This window comes from Leptonychotes weddellii, chromosome 7 (genome assembly GCF_054177405.1).
Source record: "Leptonychotes weddellii isolate Sample4059 chromosome 7, ASM5417740v2, whole genome shotgun sequence".
NCBI lineage: Eukaryota > Metazoa > Chordata > Mammalia > Carnivora > Phocidae > Leptonychotes > Leptonychotes weddellii.
The window spans coordinates 13,883,829-13,898,509 of NC_138375.1; the positions used below are offsets into that span (position 1 = coordinate 13,883,829).

At 33.9% G+C, this 14,681-nt stretch overlaps 1 pseudogene; it reads left to right on the top strand.

The window, feature by feature from the left end:
* Positions 1-1,180: 1,180 nt before the first annotated feature.
* On the top strand, positions 1,181-2,559 carry LOC145722462 (SWI/SNF-related matrix-associated actin-dependent regulator of chromatin subfamily E member 1 pseudogene; annotated as a pseudogene).
* The last annotated feature ends 12,122 nt before the right edge of the window (positions 2,560-14,681 follow it).

Sequence of the window (14,681 nt, forward strand, 5' to 3'; positions counted from 1 at the left end):
TCTATGAGTACATTATTTAGTTCTTTTTCGCTGTTATATACAATATGAATATTCCATTTCCTAATGGACTTCATGCTAACCTTTCTGTCAGGGTATGCATGGAAGTCCCCAAACTATTCAACAGTGAAAATCAACACAATATTTCTTTTTTCTAAATGTCTAATTAGAAGGCTCTCCAAGACCTTCTTATTTTTACTGATAAGGAAACCAAGAAGTAGAGAGATTAACCGATATATTTGCTCAACACATGTAATTGTGGTCATACTCCTCCCAGAACCTAGTGTCCTACTATAAGATTTTCCTACTCCACTCCAGAGCCTAAGATGTGACTAAATATTTTTTTTTAACCTAAGAAAAAAACTTGTAGTTCTGGTAGCTGGAAACAAAGAAAACTTGAACATTTTTTTGCTACTCTATCCTGTAGAATGTACTAATAATAAATGTGGCAATTTTAATGATACATAAATTATCATCCCATGAACCCTTACATAGAGAAGTTGTAAATACATAACAGTTTTGAATAGACCGAACACAGTAGAATTTTAATTCCAGGTAAAACAATCATTGTTCCATATTACAAAAATGTTTGAAAGGAATTGTGTTATTTTTATGAGTATATACAAAGAGCAAATTCTATGAATCAGTTTTAACAGAGTTGTTTCAAGTGTTTATTAAATAGACATGAAGTTCTTTGCCTCTTTATCAATTCTCACAATTGTCCTGCATAGTATTTACTATTAATGCAATTTTACATAAGAATAAACTATAGCTGGGAAAATGTGAAGGTAAAGTTTGTAGCCAGATCTGCCTGACTCAAAGCTACATTTTATTGTTGTTGTTGTTGTTACAATTATTATTATTGAGTGCAAGTGTTTCTAGAATAAGCTTCAGAATGTGGTAAGGGAGAGAACTGATTAGTGGAACTAAACTTCAGAATGCAGAGTACATTTAACAATTTCTTCCATTCCATGCAGATATACAGTCTTTAAAGGGTTAGCTAGATGTGGTTAATACTGAAAGGCATGCAAATTTCTGTCTACAACTATTGTTGTACATTAATGTGTTTTCTCTAGAAGTTCAAATCTTTTAAAAGGAATTGTGTTATTATTATGAGATTTAGATTTTTGTTGTATTTCCCTGGTTCATTATTTCTTTTAAGAGTTGGTAACTTTTGGCTCCGGACGCGAGGGGTGGGGCGTGCGTGGGACAAAGGGAAACGAGGCCTGAGCTGCGGGCGTTTTTTCTGCCCGCGGTGTCTCAGATTCATTCCTAAGGAACTGAGAACTTAATCTTCCAAAATGTCAAAAAGACCATCTTATGCCCCACCTCCCACCCCAGCTCCTGCAACACAAATGCCCAGCACAACAGGATTTGTGGGATACAATCCATATAGTCATCTCACCTACAACAACTACAGGCTGGGAGGGAATCCAGGCACCAACAGCCGGGTCATGGCATCCTCTGGTATTATGATTCCAAAAGCCCCCAAACCACCAGATAAGCTGCTGATGCCCTACATGAGGTACAGCAGAAAGGTCTGGGACCAACTAAAAGCTTCCAACCCTGACCTAAAGTTGTGGGAGATTGGCAAGATTATGGGTGGCATGTGGCGAGATCTCACTGATGAAGAAAAACAATATTTAAACGAATACGAAGCAGAAAAGATAGAGTACAAGGACTCTGTGAAGGCCTATCATAATTCCCCCACATACCTTGCTTACATAAATGCAAAAAGTCGTGCAGAAGCTGCTTTAGAGGAAGAAAGTCGACAGAGACAGTCTCGCATGGAGAAAGGAGAACCGTACATGAGCATTCAGCCTGCTGAAGATCCAGATGATTATGATGATGGCTTCTCCATGAAGCCTACAGTCACTGCCCGTTTCCAGAGAAACCACCGCCTCATCAGTGAAATCCTTAGAGTGTGGTGCCAGACGTCCGGTCAGTTGTCACAACAGCTAGAATGCAGGTCCTCAAACGACAGCTCCAGCCCTTAATGGTTTATCAGCGAAAACTAGAAGCTGAACTTCTTCAAATAGAGGAGCGACACCAGGAAAAGAAGAGGAGATTCCTGGAAAGCACAGATTCATTGAACAATGCACTTAAAAGTTTGTGCGGTTTGAAAGTAGAAGTGGATATGGAAAAAACTGCCGCTGAAATTGCACAGGCAGAGGAAACAGGCTTGAAAAAGGCAGGAGCAAAGAGAGAAAGCAGCAGCAGAGCAAGCTGAACGCAGTTCCTGAGGAAGAGCAAGCTGCTAGTAAGACCGAGGAGAAGAAGGAGGACGAGAGCATCCCGACGAGGACAGAGGAGACACACCTTGAAGAAGCGACGGAAAGCCAACAGAATGGTGAAGAAGGCACATCTACTCCTGAGGACAAGGAGAGCGGGCAGGAGGGGGTGGACAGTATGGCTGAGGAAGGGACCAGTGACAGTAACGCTGGCTCAGAGAGCCGCGGGGCCACAGTGGAGGAGCCGCCCGCAGACCCCACACCGGAAGACGAGAAGAAAGAATAAATGTTGCCTTGTTTGATGTGTTCTAAATACTTCTTTAAATGAAAGAAAAAAAAAATTCTGAGTTAAAAAAAAAAGTTGATAACTTTTTTTTTTTTTTTAAAGATTTTATTTATTTATTTGACAGAGAGAGAATACAAGCAGGGGGAGTGGAAGAGGGAGAAGCAGGCCTCCCGCTGAGCAGGGAGCCCGATGCGGGGCTCGATCCCAGGACTCTGGGATCATGACCTGAGCCGAAGGCAGACGCTCAATGACTGAGCCACCCAGGCGCCCCAGTTGATAACTTTTTATTGTAATCTCATCATTGGCCAAATGAATTCTATTTACCTCCTATTGGCTTTCTTGTGACATATGGATGTACTCCTTAAGATCAGTTTTCGGAATTTACTTCCGCCTCAAATGCTTTATTGAACAATGATTAGTTATATGTTTATACCTGCTATTCTGTTTGTTCAATTTCATCTCATAGCCAGTGATAAGATAGTATTTCCCATAAATCACCCTTTTCTTTCACAGTGTAGACTGGTTTGTGAAGCTTCACAATTCATCCTTGCATAGAATGCCAACCCCTTTCAGAAGCCCCAACATGCTAGGCTCTCAATTTCAACTCCCTCCTTGGTGTTGGTAGAAGACCACATCTCTTTTCCCAAATAACCATTAAATCCCAGTTCTGTAGCCTTCGGAAACCATATTCAGCTAAGATCTCCTCCTGGCTACCTTGTCAACTGCATAAATGATTGGTCGACTTACTGTTCTGGCTCTACATTTTTTTCTCTTCATTTTTATCAACTATTTAGTTTTCTTTCTTTGTTTCCAGTTTATTTATACTTGCATTTATATGTATGTGTGTGCACATGTGTGTGTGCCTATGTGGGTATGTGTGATTATCTCTGTTACCACTACACATATTTCCACATTAATCTGTGTTTTATTTTACTCACTATCCTTCTAGATCTCTTTATGCATTGACTTTGTGTTCAACCCAGGTTCATTTCTGAAAGGTATATATTTCCCTTACTCTGTTTTGAACTGTGGCTTTATTGTATTTGTACTTACACTAATTTATTATTTCCTATGAAAGGGAGGGCAGTTATCACCAAAGATTTGGACATTCTTTCCATGATGTAGAGTTTCTGCTGGGAATTGGCTGCCTAGGTTATGACTACATTTCCAAGCTATCATGGCATCTAGGTGAGGCCACAGGATAGAATACTGGACAATAAAATGTGACAGAAATTATTCATTTTATTCTTGCAATAAAATATTCCTTGGAATTCTCCATTTATCTCTTCTTTCATCTACACACTGGATGTGGAGATCCATGATGATCCAGATAAAAGTAGATTCATAACAGAAGAATCTGGGTTCCTGAAGAGTCCCACTGAAAACTTCAGGATAGAAATTCCTGCATGGGGAGAAAGACAATTATCATATGGTTTCACTCAGATGTGGAATATAAGGAATAGTGCAGAGGACCACAGGGGAGGGGAGGGAAAACTGAATGGGAAGAAATCAGAGAGGGAGACAAACAATGAGAGACTCTGGACTCCGGGAAACAAACTGAGGATTACAGAAGGGAAGGGGATGGGTGGATGGGATAACCAGGTGAAGGGTATTAAGGAGGGCATGTGATGTGTTGAGCACTGTATGCTATATGCAACTGATGAATTGTTGAACACTACATCAAAAACTAACAATGTACTACATGTTGGCTAACTGAACATAGTAAAAAAAAAGATAAAAAAAAAATTCCTGCAGGGGTCTGCATGAGAAAAAATATTTTTTATTATATTAAGAATATAGGGATTATTTGTGCAGATTTTTTTGGCACAACTTTAAATATTTCAAATTATTTGAAATGATTTGATCCTGTGATGACACTTTTAATTTTTTTTAGATTTTATGGGATTTGGGAGAATAAAAAGGAATTTTCATATTTCATATTATTGATCATCTCTATTAACCTTCTAGTTCTATTTTTCTAGTCCTTCTTACCTTGCATTTATTTTCCATCACTGACTTATTTTCTTCTGTGTGAGTCAAGATTCAGGCCTTTTGCTCTTAGATCATTCTATTTCCCTTTCATGAGATATTGCTTCTCAATTCATGGTTTCAAATTTTAAATCTCTATATTTTATTTCAACTATGTAACTCTACCTGAATATTCCAAATTTGTACAATTGGAAAACTATCATAATATCAAGATTCAGTATTTACCTATCAAACCACTGTGCCCTAGAAATCCCCAATTCTGTCAGGTATACTACAATCACTGAAATAATTCAGGCTAGCAACCTCAAATTTAGCATTTAAAATATTCAATTAGAATATCAAAGTATCAATTTCATCATAATAAGATAGTTTCAATCTGAGGTTTAATCTCCAATACTACTTTGGTGTTTCAAACATATTTACAATTTAATATATACAGAATGATTTTGCCCTTTGTCTACAATAATTATACTTCCTTGTGTTCTATTAAACTAAAAAGTGTCATGGTATAACCGATTTCCAACCTGGAAACCTTAAAGTTGCTGTGAACATTGTCTGTCATTTACATGAAAAATCCAGTCAATCATTAGGCATCAACATTCTATTTTTGAGTATCTTTTGAATCCACTACTTGACTCCATCCCAGCTGTGTAATGAAGTCTATCACTACATTCATCGTGCATTATTGTAATTTTCATTTAATGTACATATTCTTTGTGACAATACACGTTTTTCAGGGTAGGGTCTATGACTGTCTTCACCAATCTACCATCAGAACTGATCATATTGTCTTAACTACAATAGGAGGCCAGTAATTATTTGTTAAATGAATGAATGAAAGCATTTTCACTGTCACTACTCTTTTCAAGGCCCATCTTCTGTTTTGGCTGAGTGTGATAGATTATATGAGGGTCCACAAATATCCATTAACTCTTCCTGGGGAAACCATGTTGGCCATGTAACTTGTCAGTGAAACTGGACTTGAGAACCATAGTCACACTCTGTCAGAGGTTTTAAGAGAACGTTGAACCAGTGGTTGGAGTTGTGTGTAGAGCCATGTTCTTTTTTTCGTTTTCTCCATACTGGCTGTGTTCAAAATAGAAACAATTTCATCATCTTGAAACTGGGAAACAATATGAGAAAAGTCCATGACAAAAATGTAGTATGAGAGAAATAAATTGTTGTAAACCACTGAAATTTAGGGGATCATTTGTAGCCTCATCATGACCATCCTATGCTGACAGACATGGGTTAATATATTTACTATTTATTCTCATTTTGATCTTATTCTGTTCCAATTCTAGTTTAAATTTCTCTCCCTCTCCCTCTCATTTGGTTTATTTTTCTTTATAATTAAGCACAAAATAGAAAATGTCCATTATATCAACCATTTAAAAATAATATGTTAAAGAATAAGAACAATCTTATGACTCTCATTAAAATAATTTCTTCAGAGTTTGTGAAACATTGCTGAATTAAAATGATAAAATAGGATTAATATTTAAAAACTAAGAAAAATGTTAAATAATAGAGAACGAACATAACATTAATTTTAAAAATTAAGCATATGTTCCTGAGACAGATTCAGTGCTGAGCTCCTGTCTATTTCACACCAGCATACTATTCATCATCTCATGAAAGCAGTAGGCCTGCCATGGACCTATCACTTCTAATATGTTAAGAATATTGAACTGACTCTGTGTTCAGCTTGGGAGCATTCAGGTGCCATCTCCATCTCATAGTACGTGATGTGCAGGAAATAAATTCATAAGCACTCTCTTTTACTGTATGTACTTAGCAAACTATTAAATTTAAGTCATTTTTCCTCACACAAATGTGGAAATACAAAACTTATGATTACTATAAAATGAAATGTGTCATCCTTTGATAAACTTTTCTAAATAAAATGGTTTGCTATAGTTTTCTGCCTTGAAATATTGAATATTTTCATTTTGTGCTTCAAAAATTTTCAATTAGCAAGAGTGATGGGAAATTTATTCTTAAATCAAAGAAATGATCATCTGGAAAAATAAAGTATAATGTATGTGTGTATATATATATGTGTATATATATATATACACACACACATACTCTATGTGTATATATGCATATGTACGTGTGTACCTAGAACCATATATATGTGCAGATACGTGTGCACACACATGTGTCATGCCTATGTGTGCAGAGTACATGTACATATATGTATTGCATTTTTTAAAAATCTAATTTTTAGATGGTATGCCTGAGCTCCCAGAAATAAATTTGAAACTGGAGAGGCATTGGGGAGAATTTTGAGGCCACTCTGAATTTTTCTTCTTGTCTTTATTTTTTATGTGTTGTGATTTGAAGGCCGTATTTTACAAAATATGATTACATTATTATAAATTACACCATTTCTTCTTATTCCTCTAATAAGAAAACATATTAACAATGAAATTGTGACACAAAGTTTTTCTTTTGTTATCTTCCCAGCCCATCATGGGTGTGAACCGCTTTCATATGAAAGATCTTGCAATTTTGTAAGCCCTCACTTACATTTCACATCATGTGACAAACAATCCTTTTGTGACCCAGCTTCTTTTACACGTGTCTATTTTCCATTCTTCGATTCCACAAAACACCCAGTTTGTGCTTTGCAAAAAAGAATTGCAGTCTTTCCTCCAGCCATAAATATTTATTCCAGTAATGTCAAATTTATGCCACTATCTTTGTTTGAATGCAATGACCCCCTCCTCTAGTTTCCTGCTAGAGATAAATAAAAGTCACTGTTAGTTTTATGTCCAAGTCATACTGTAATCTTTCTGAAGACATTTAGAGGTAATTAATTCTACATGTGTAGTGCCAACAATGTAAATGAGTTAACTGTAAAGACAACAGTTTGAACAGCTATAACCACATCTGTATGTATTCAGGAAATGGCATCTTTCTCATGACTGTCTCATGGTTGACAGATGGGATACATTCTAAGACTTTTTCCCAGTCCAAAAGTGTTCAAACGGAAAAAAAGTATTTTTGCATTGATCAAGTAAGATGTATTGAAAAACAGAATGAGAGTAAGAACTTTTTCCTGTATTTCTCTTGAAAATCTTCCAGCAAACAATGAATCATAGAACACTACATCAAAAAATAAATAAATAAATAAATAAATAAATAAATAGAAAAAAAAAGAAACAAATGTTATCTTAAAAAACCAAAAAACAAAAACAAAAACCAGAAAATATCTTCCAGTGAATTGAATAGAAGAATTCTACTAGGTCCCATCATTTAATTTATCTGTGTTTGTAAGTTAGCATCACCTGTATTTACTAAAAATTCAAGTCCTGTGAAAATTAAAGTTCCTGAAGAATCTGAAAGCCTCCTTTTAAAATAGAAACAAAACATCCTTCTGAGACTATGACAAACCGAAGTAGGGTTATTATTATAATTAATGTTTCTTTAAATAGGCACAGAGTTGAAACAAAAGTACCCAAAAGGGAAAATAGTATATTTGTTTTCAACACATACATATTATCCTTTGACAATATCACGTTTTGAAATAGGAAATTTTAAAATAGTCTGTAGAAAAAGGGCAAAATGATCCCTCTGGTCATTCAGATGGCATTCAAAAGACTGTATGTCAGAAGAAATTTCAGTTGCTCTCGTTTGTACTGAATTATTTAATTACTGAAAAGAGAAAAGACTGAACTAATAATCCTGAATTGCAGCAGGAGTGTTAGCTTTTATAGTTGTTTTTCCTAAAAGCCTACCAAAACAATAAATATGTTTTAGAGTATAAAATAGTGTATGTGTGTTCTATGGCTCTAATTAAGCAATGATTCTCTAACTTTGCTCCTAAGGAATTTGTAAGCTGTTTATATTCCCGAAATACTCTAGAAACAGGAGGTTTGGAGCTCTATAACAGAAAAATGAATCCCTAGAGGAAAGGATTTCTACCAGAAGGGAGAATGGAGCTATTAAGGCAGAAATAGCAGCTGTCCACTACACCTTAACAAATGCTGCAAAATGACTTCAGTCAATTCTCTACTGATGGACACTTTTTCTTTTCTTTTTCCTATTATGCACAACCATCTTTGGGTACTTATGGGGTTTTTGTTTGTTTGTGTTTTGTTTTTTGCATTACTTTCTAAAACTCAAATTGCTAATTCAAATAGAATTAATATTTTAAGGCTTTTTGTGTATACTATAAAATTTCCTTCCACAAATGGTGAAACATTTTCTCATCATTTCAGAACTGTGTCCCCATGGATTCTATTATTTGTGTTTGTTAGGGTTCAGTGTAAGATAAATAAAGAGGTTTCAAAATAAATATGTAGATAAACAGGTTTCAAAATGCCATAGCTTAAATAAGGTAGAGTTTATTTTTCTCTAATGCAAGAAGTGAATGGACTGTCCAGGGTTGATGGGGTTGGTGCTGCTTTTCCCTTTACATGGCTTCACATTAAAGCTCGAGATGCTGTTCCATTTCCTCCCATTTCCCAGGCAGCTGGAAGGAAGAAAAAGGAAGTGAAGAGGAAAAACTTTAATTTATCAGATCATGACCCATAGATATCACTTCTGCTTGCTTTTAATCATCCAGTTATTAGTTATATTACCACACTCAGCAGTAGGGGATGAGAAAAATAGACTCCAGCTCGTGTTCCTATGCTGAGCTAAAACTTAAGGGGTATCACATCATCTTAAGCATCTTATAATTCAAATGCTAACTTCTTTTCATACAGCTTTTGTATTAAAATTATTTACCCACCATATATCTTTTGGGTAATTATTTTACAGTTTGCCTTTTATGGTTTGGTTTATATAATCTCTCCATATTGAAATTCTTTGTTCTTAGTAGTGTGGTTCAGTTGAACAATATATGTGTGTATCTATGTATTTAGTCTTTGAGTATATCTTTAGCATTCATACTTAGAAATTCTACATTTTCTTGAATATTCTAAAGATGTTCAATTATTTTTTTAAGAATTTCTATGCTTTGAAATCTTTTTCCTTTCAATATTTGACTAGTGGACTTCATTTTGAATAAGTAAAGAGTTAAGGATATAGTTTTCTTTTTTCTTTTAACAAACTGTTCCATTTGACCTAACAAATTACTGAGTAAACTGCTTATGCTAGTATAAACTGAATAGATAAGTAGATAGATAGATAGATAGATAGATATGTCATTTAGTTGTTCTGTATACTAATCTATATCTATCTATCTATACAGAGGGAATAGTTTTTAAAAATTGGGGGAGACGAACCAGGGGAGACTATGGACTCTGAGAAACAAACTGAGGGTTCTAGAGGGGTGGGAGGCGAGGGGATGGGTTAGCCTGGTGATGGGTATTAAAGAGGGCACATACTGAATGGAACACTGGGTGTTATATGCAAACAATGAATCATGGAACACTACATCAAAAACTAATGATGTAAGGTATGGTGATTAACATAACATAATAAAATAAAAAAAATTCATTGTTATAATCCAAGGATCTGTTTTAACACAAAACACTCTTTTAAAAGATTACCACGTGGTTATTATTCCACATGAATTTTATTTTATTTTTGCTTTGTTTTAAGTTTTCATTTAAATTATTAACTTCAAGTTTACAAAAGTACAATTTAGATTTTGTTTGCATTTTCTGAAGTATACACTTAGTATGGGAGGATGATATCTTAACACTAATGAATCTACTTAGGAAAATACTGTGTGCCATCATTTATTCAAGCCTTCTTGTATATCTTACAATAAAACTATTATTGCAAAGTAAGACCTGCAAATTATAAAGATTTTAATATTGAAATACAAGGAATTCCAGAAGTGATAGAATACTATATGGATCGATTTTAGTTAATATGGTTCTAATCTGTATGTTTTTCCTTACTTAGAAATGCAATCTGCTTTCTTATTATATTTCTATCTTGACAATGGACAACCAACTGATCAAAAACTACTGATAGTATTTCTGTGTAAGATATTAGCTTAGTCTAACCCATAGAACTTTGTGTGTATCTTAAAATTCATAACAGAAATAAATCCTCTCACCTTAAATCAATATTTATCAATAAGTCTTTTATAACTAATGCTTGAATAAATCAATAATCGGCAAACACTTTCAAGAATATAACACTGAAATGACTACTATGTGTTAAAGCCAAAAGGGTTTTGGCTAAAATGATGCTCAGAATAGAATTGATAGTATCAACATAGATAAAATTATATAAAAAAACAAACTACAGTATTTTTTCAAAAAAGGAAACTAAGCATTAAGATAAAAAGGAAAGGGAGCCATACACAAAACTATATAGAAAGAGATTAAAAATAAGATCACTAAATTAATTATAAAATAAACTAAAATATAAAACTAAAGAAAACTAGATCTTGAGTTTTGGGAAAAAAAACCCACAAAACGAATTAGCAAAATTAATTGAAAAGATACTAGTAGTAAAATTATTTAGAATAATAATGATGGAGCTGCAATAATACAGAAGAGAGTAGAGTAATTATAAAGAAATACTTTTCTTATCCACATGCGAATAAATTTGACCACCTCACTAAGTTGGCTGACATTTGAGGAAAAAAATAAATCTAATAAAAATAATAATAATAATAATAATGTTATCCAAAATTACTGTTCAGATCTAGGTAAGTTATATCCTACACAAAGGCTCCAGCCTGAGTCTCTTCATGTCTACTATGTAGGGTTCCCACACATCTAAAGGAGGAGAGTAATTTTCCGTATTTGCAAAAGGATGATCTGGCTTCATTCTTCTTTTTTGATCTAGAGGAGATTCAAAATTGAATCAGATCAACTGCCATAGAATAAATGTAAAATAACCTTGAAAGAGGGACAAGTAGGTTAGCAGCTGATAGCTGGATAATAGCCAAAATTCCAAAACATTTTAAAACTGAGAAAGCTGTAAAAATGTTACTATATCTGTACAATTTAAATCTTAGAAAATCACAAATCTATACTATACACTTACAATCAATTGTAGACTACTAACTTGTTGAAGTCTTATTAGTTTTAATAACTGTAGTAGTAGTAATAAATCAGAAACTGTAAATATACTTGTTTCCAAAACCATTTCAAACAGAGGAAACGAAGTTATGATAAAAATAGTTGTTATGAATTCATCAGAAGTTTGGGTAAAATAAAAGCATATTCATGGATTTCTCTAGAGCTCTATATCAGGGATTGGAAAGCCTTTACTTTAAAGAACTAGATAGTAAATACATTTGTCTTTGTGGGCCGTATTACTGCAATTATCCGATTTTGTATGAAAGTAGCCATGGGAAATTAAAAATGAATGAATGAGCATGACTGTGTTCCATTCATTTTATTTACAAAAGCAGACAGTGTTACATGAAGCTCCTCTGCATAGTTTTCTGATTCCTGGTCTAGATTATCTACATGAAGTTGTAGGAGAAAAAGGGCCTGATAGAAAAAGACTTAGAATTCATAAAATTTATGAAATTGGCCAAAATTAATTCAAAGTCATTGTTAGGGTTTTTTGTTTTTTTTTTTTTACCTGTACTCTTATTTAATTTTCAATAATATTTCAAGATGTATAAACTGGGAAAATTACATTCCATTTTTATTTTCATTTTACAAATAAAGATCCTTAACTCATTAGATATAGAAATTCACTTAGGGCCACAGAGCTATAGATGATTGGTCTATATTTGAAATCAGATTGTGTGAATCCAGTATGGATGGTTAATGATGCCATAAAATTAAAACCACTAGGCATGGTCCCAATCTCTCTGCAAGACCGTTTCAGAAGTGAAATGGAGATACTAGACTTCACTTCAAAACATTCATCATCATTTAAATCCAAATTGTTATTAAAATGAGGCTATTCATGCTAAAATATTCATTTGATAAAATTATTTGAGAAGAGGAAGTTGACTTCCACAGCCAAAAGCTAGATGTTAAGGAAAAAAGATAATCTTTTCATGTTGGTAAATTTCTTTAGGATTTTAGGACTTAAGAAAGCTCAAACAGTAGGAGACTATCATTGACATAACTTGAAATGTACACAGCATTTCTCTCTCAAGAAATATATTCATGAATGTATATGAAATAATTGAGCTTAATAACAATTATTAAAAAGGGAGAAGCAATACCCAACAAGTAAGGATAAATAGTTCCTTTTTACTACATAAAGCAATTTTAGTTCATGTATATGGAACAAGTTTGATTGCTCTTGAGTTAGACTTCCCTTACAGTTCTAATACATTATTAAATATTTACAAGCTTTAAAAATATTAACTGTTACTGCTTACCTTGCTTTAGGCTAGCATAATTGACACCTGCATTTTAGTTCCACTTAAATTTTACTTATTAAACATTATTTGATGAAGTTCATTTGGCCTATGTGTTTTAAAACTGTGCTATGTGTAACTTAATTAATAGTTCAAAAAGTCAGTAGTTTTATTATCTCAAAGGGAAACCTGTTCAGTATGATTTATAAGGACTGCATGGTAAGGAAAGGATGAGGGCACATTACTAAACGCTTTAGGCCTAAAGATACTTGTAATGCTGAGAATAAAATAACTTCAAGTTTGATATTATCCTTAAAGATGTTCTATTTTGACTACTCAACTGATAATTGCATGTTTTTGTTTGTTTGTTTGTTTTGCCTAATAGTCATTTAGACTCTCCTAATATACAACCGGTAAAATAAAACCATTTCCTTGTGATGTCATGTCAACTTTGGACAGGTCCCATTAATAGAAAATTTTCCTTATTTTTAACTGTATTTGTCTTCCAAATTTTTGGTACTTGTTGCCATGCCTATCATTTTTAGAACCTATAAAATATTTACTCTTCTTATTTTCAAATTCTGAAATTCAAATCAGCTAAGGTGGTTTAGCTGCTCCCCATATAGCAAATAAATTTCCTTTAGAAACACTGCAGTTTTTAATTAACCTTTTAAAATGAATAACCACTACCCAGCTAACCACATTATTCTCACTGGTGCCAAAGTAGCAGAAATTATTTTGCATCTTCCTCAAAAACTTACAGAAACTGATCACTTTTCAATTTTTAAGTTTTCCTCCCATGACCTTTAAAATAAATCTTTGGTATTAAAGGTATGGAATTTTTTTTTTTAAAGATTTTATTTATTTATTTGACAGAGAGAGACACAGCGAGAGAGGGAACACAAGCAGGGGGAGTGGGAGAGGGAGAAGCAGGCTTTCTGCTGAGCAGGGAGCCAGATGCGGGGCTCGATCCCAGGACTCTGGGATCATGACCTGAGCCGAAGACAGACGATTAACGACTGAGCCACCCAGGTGCCCCGGGAATTTTTTTTTTTTTAAAGGACATGTTCAACAATAATTTCTCAATGTCAATGGTATCCCCAATTTCTGTTAATTTACAAAAATTCTGGTGCCTTTAACACAAGGTCTATTGAAAATAATGTTGCTAATTATGTATTTTACAGGTTAAAGCACTGGGATTTCTTAACAACAGACAGCCCTGAAGCTCAAGCTATTTTAGCACACCTGAGGGCCAACACTGATGCTGTGTGTTTGCTATCTCACAAAAGGTAAGATTGGAAAAAAGTCAGTAAACCAGTGGGGGGATAGATTGCATATGGCTTTAGGAGGCTTTAATGAAGGTTTTGGCCTCTACCACAAGTAAGATGAAAACACATCAAAAAATTTCAAGCAAGTGAATGACTTACTATATTTTAAAAGGATCAATCTAGCATTTCAGTGTGTCCAGGCATGGAAGCCAGAGACCAGTTAAAAATTTATTACAATAATCCAGATAACAGAATATTATCTCTTGGACAAAAGTAGAAGCAGTGAAAGAAACACAAAATAGTTTTCAGTATTTGAGATGATAGAATTTGTAGGGTATTCAAAAACATTTTAAGAGAGTTCAGCTGAAAATAAATGGATCTGAGAAATGGGGTAATATCTATAATATGGAATTAATGTTTTGTTTTGTTCTGTATTTTTTGCTTAAAATGAGTTATAGTGTAACATGGGTGTATGGAGATGGTGATAATTAGTGGAGAGGGTGATGTTAATGATGTAAATGAAAAACCGAACAATTAATGGAGTGATAACCTTGAAAAGGATATTAAGAGACTACCAGATGCTGGGAACTAGTCTAGACAGTGAAGACATAACAGTAAAAAGACAAAGTTTCCACTTAATGGAATGGTAAATTGAAGATAAA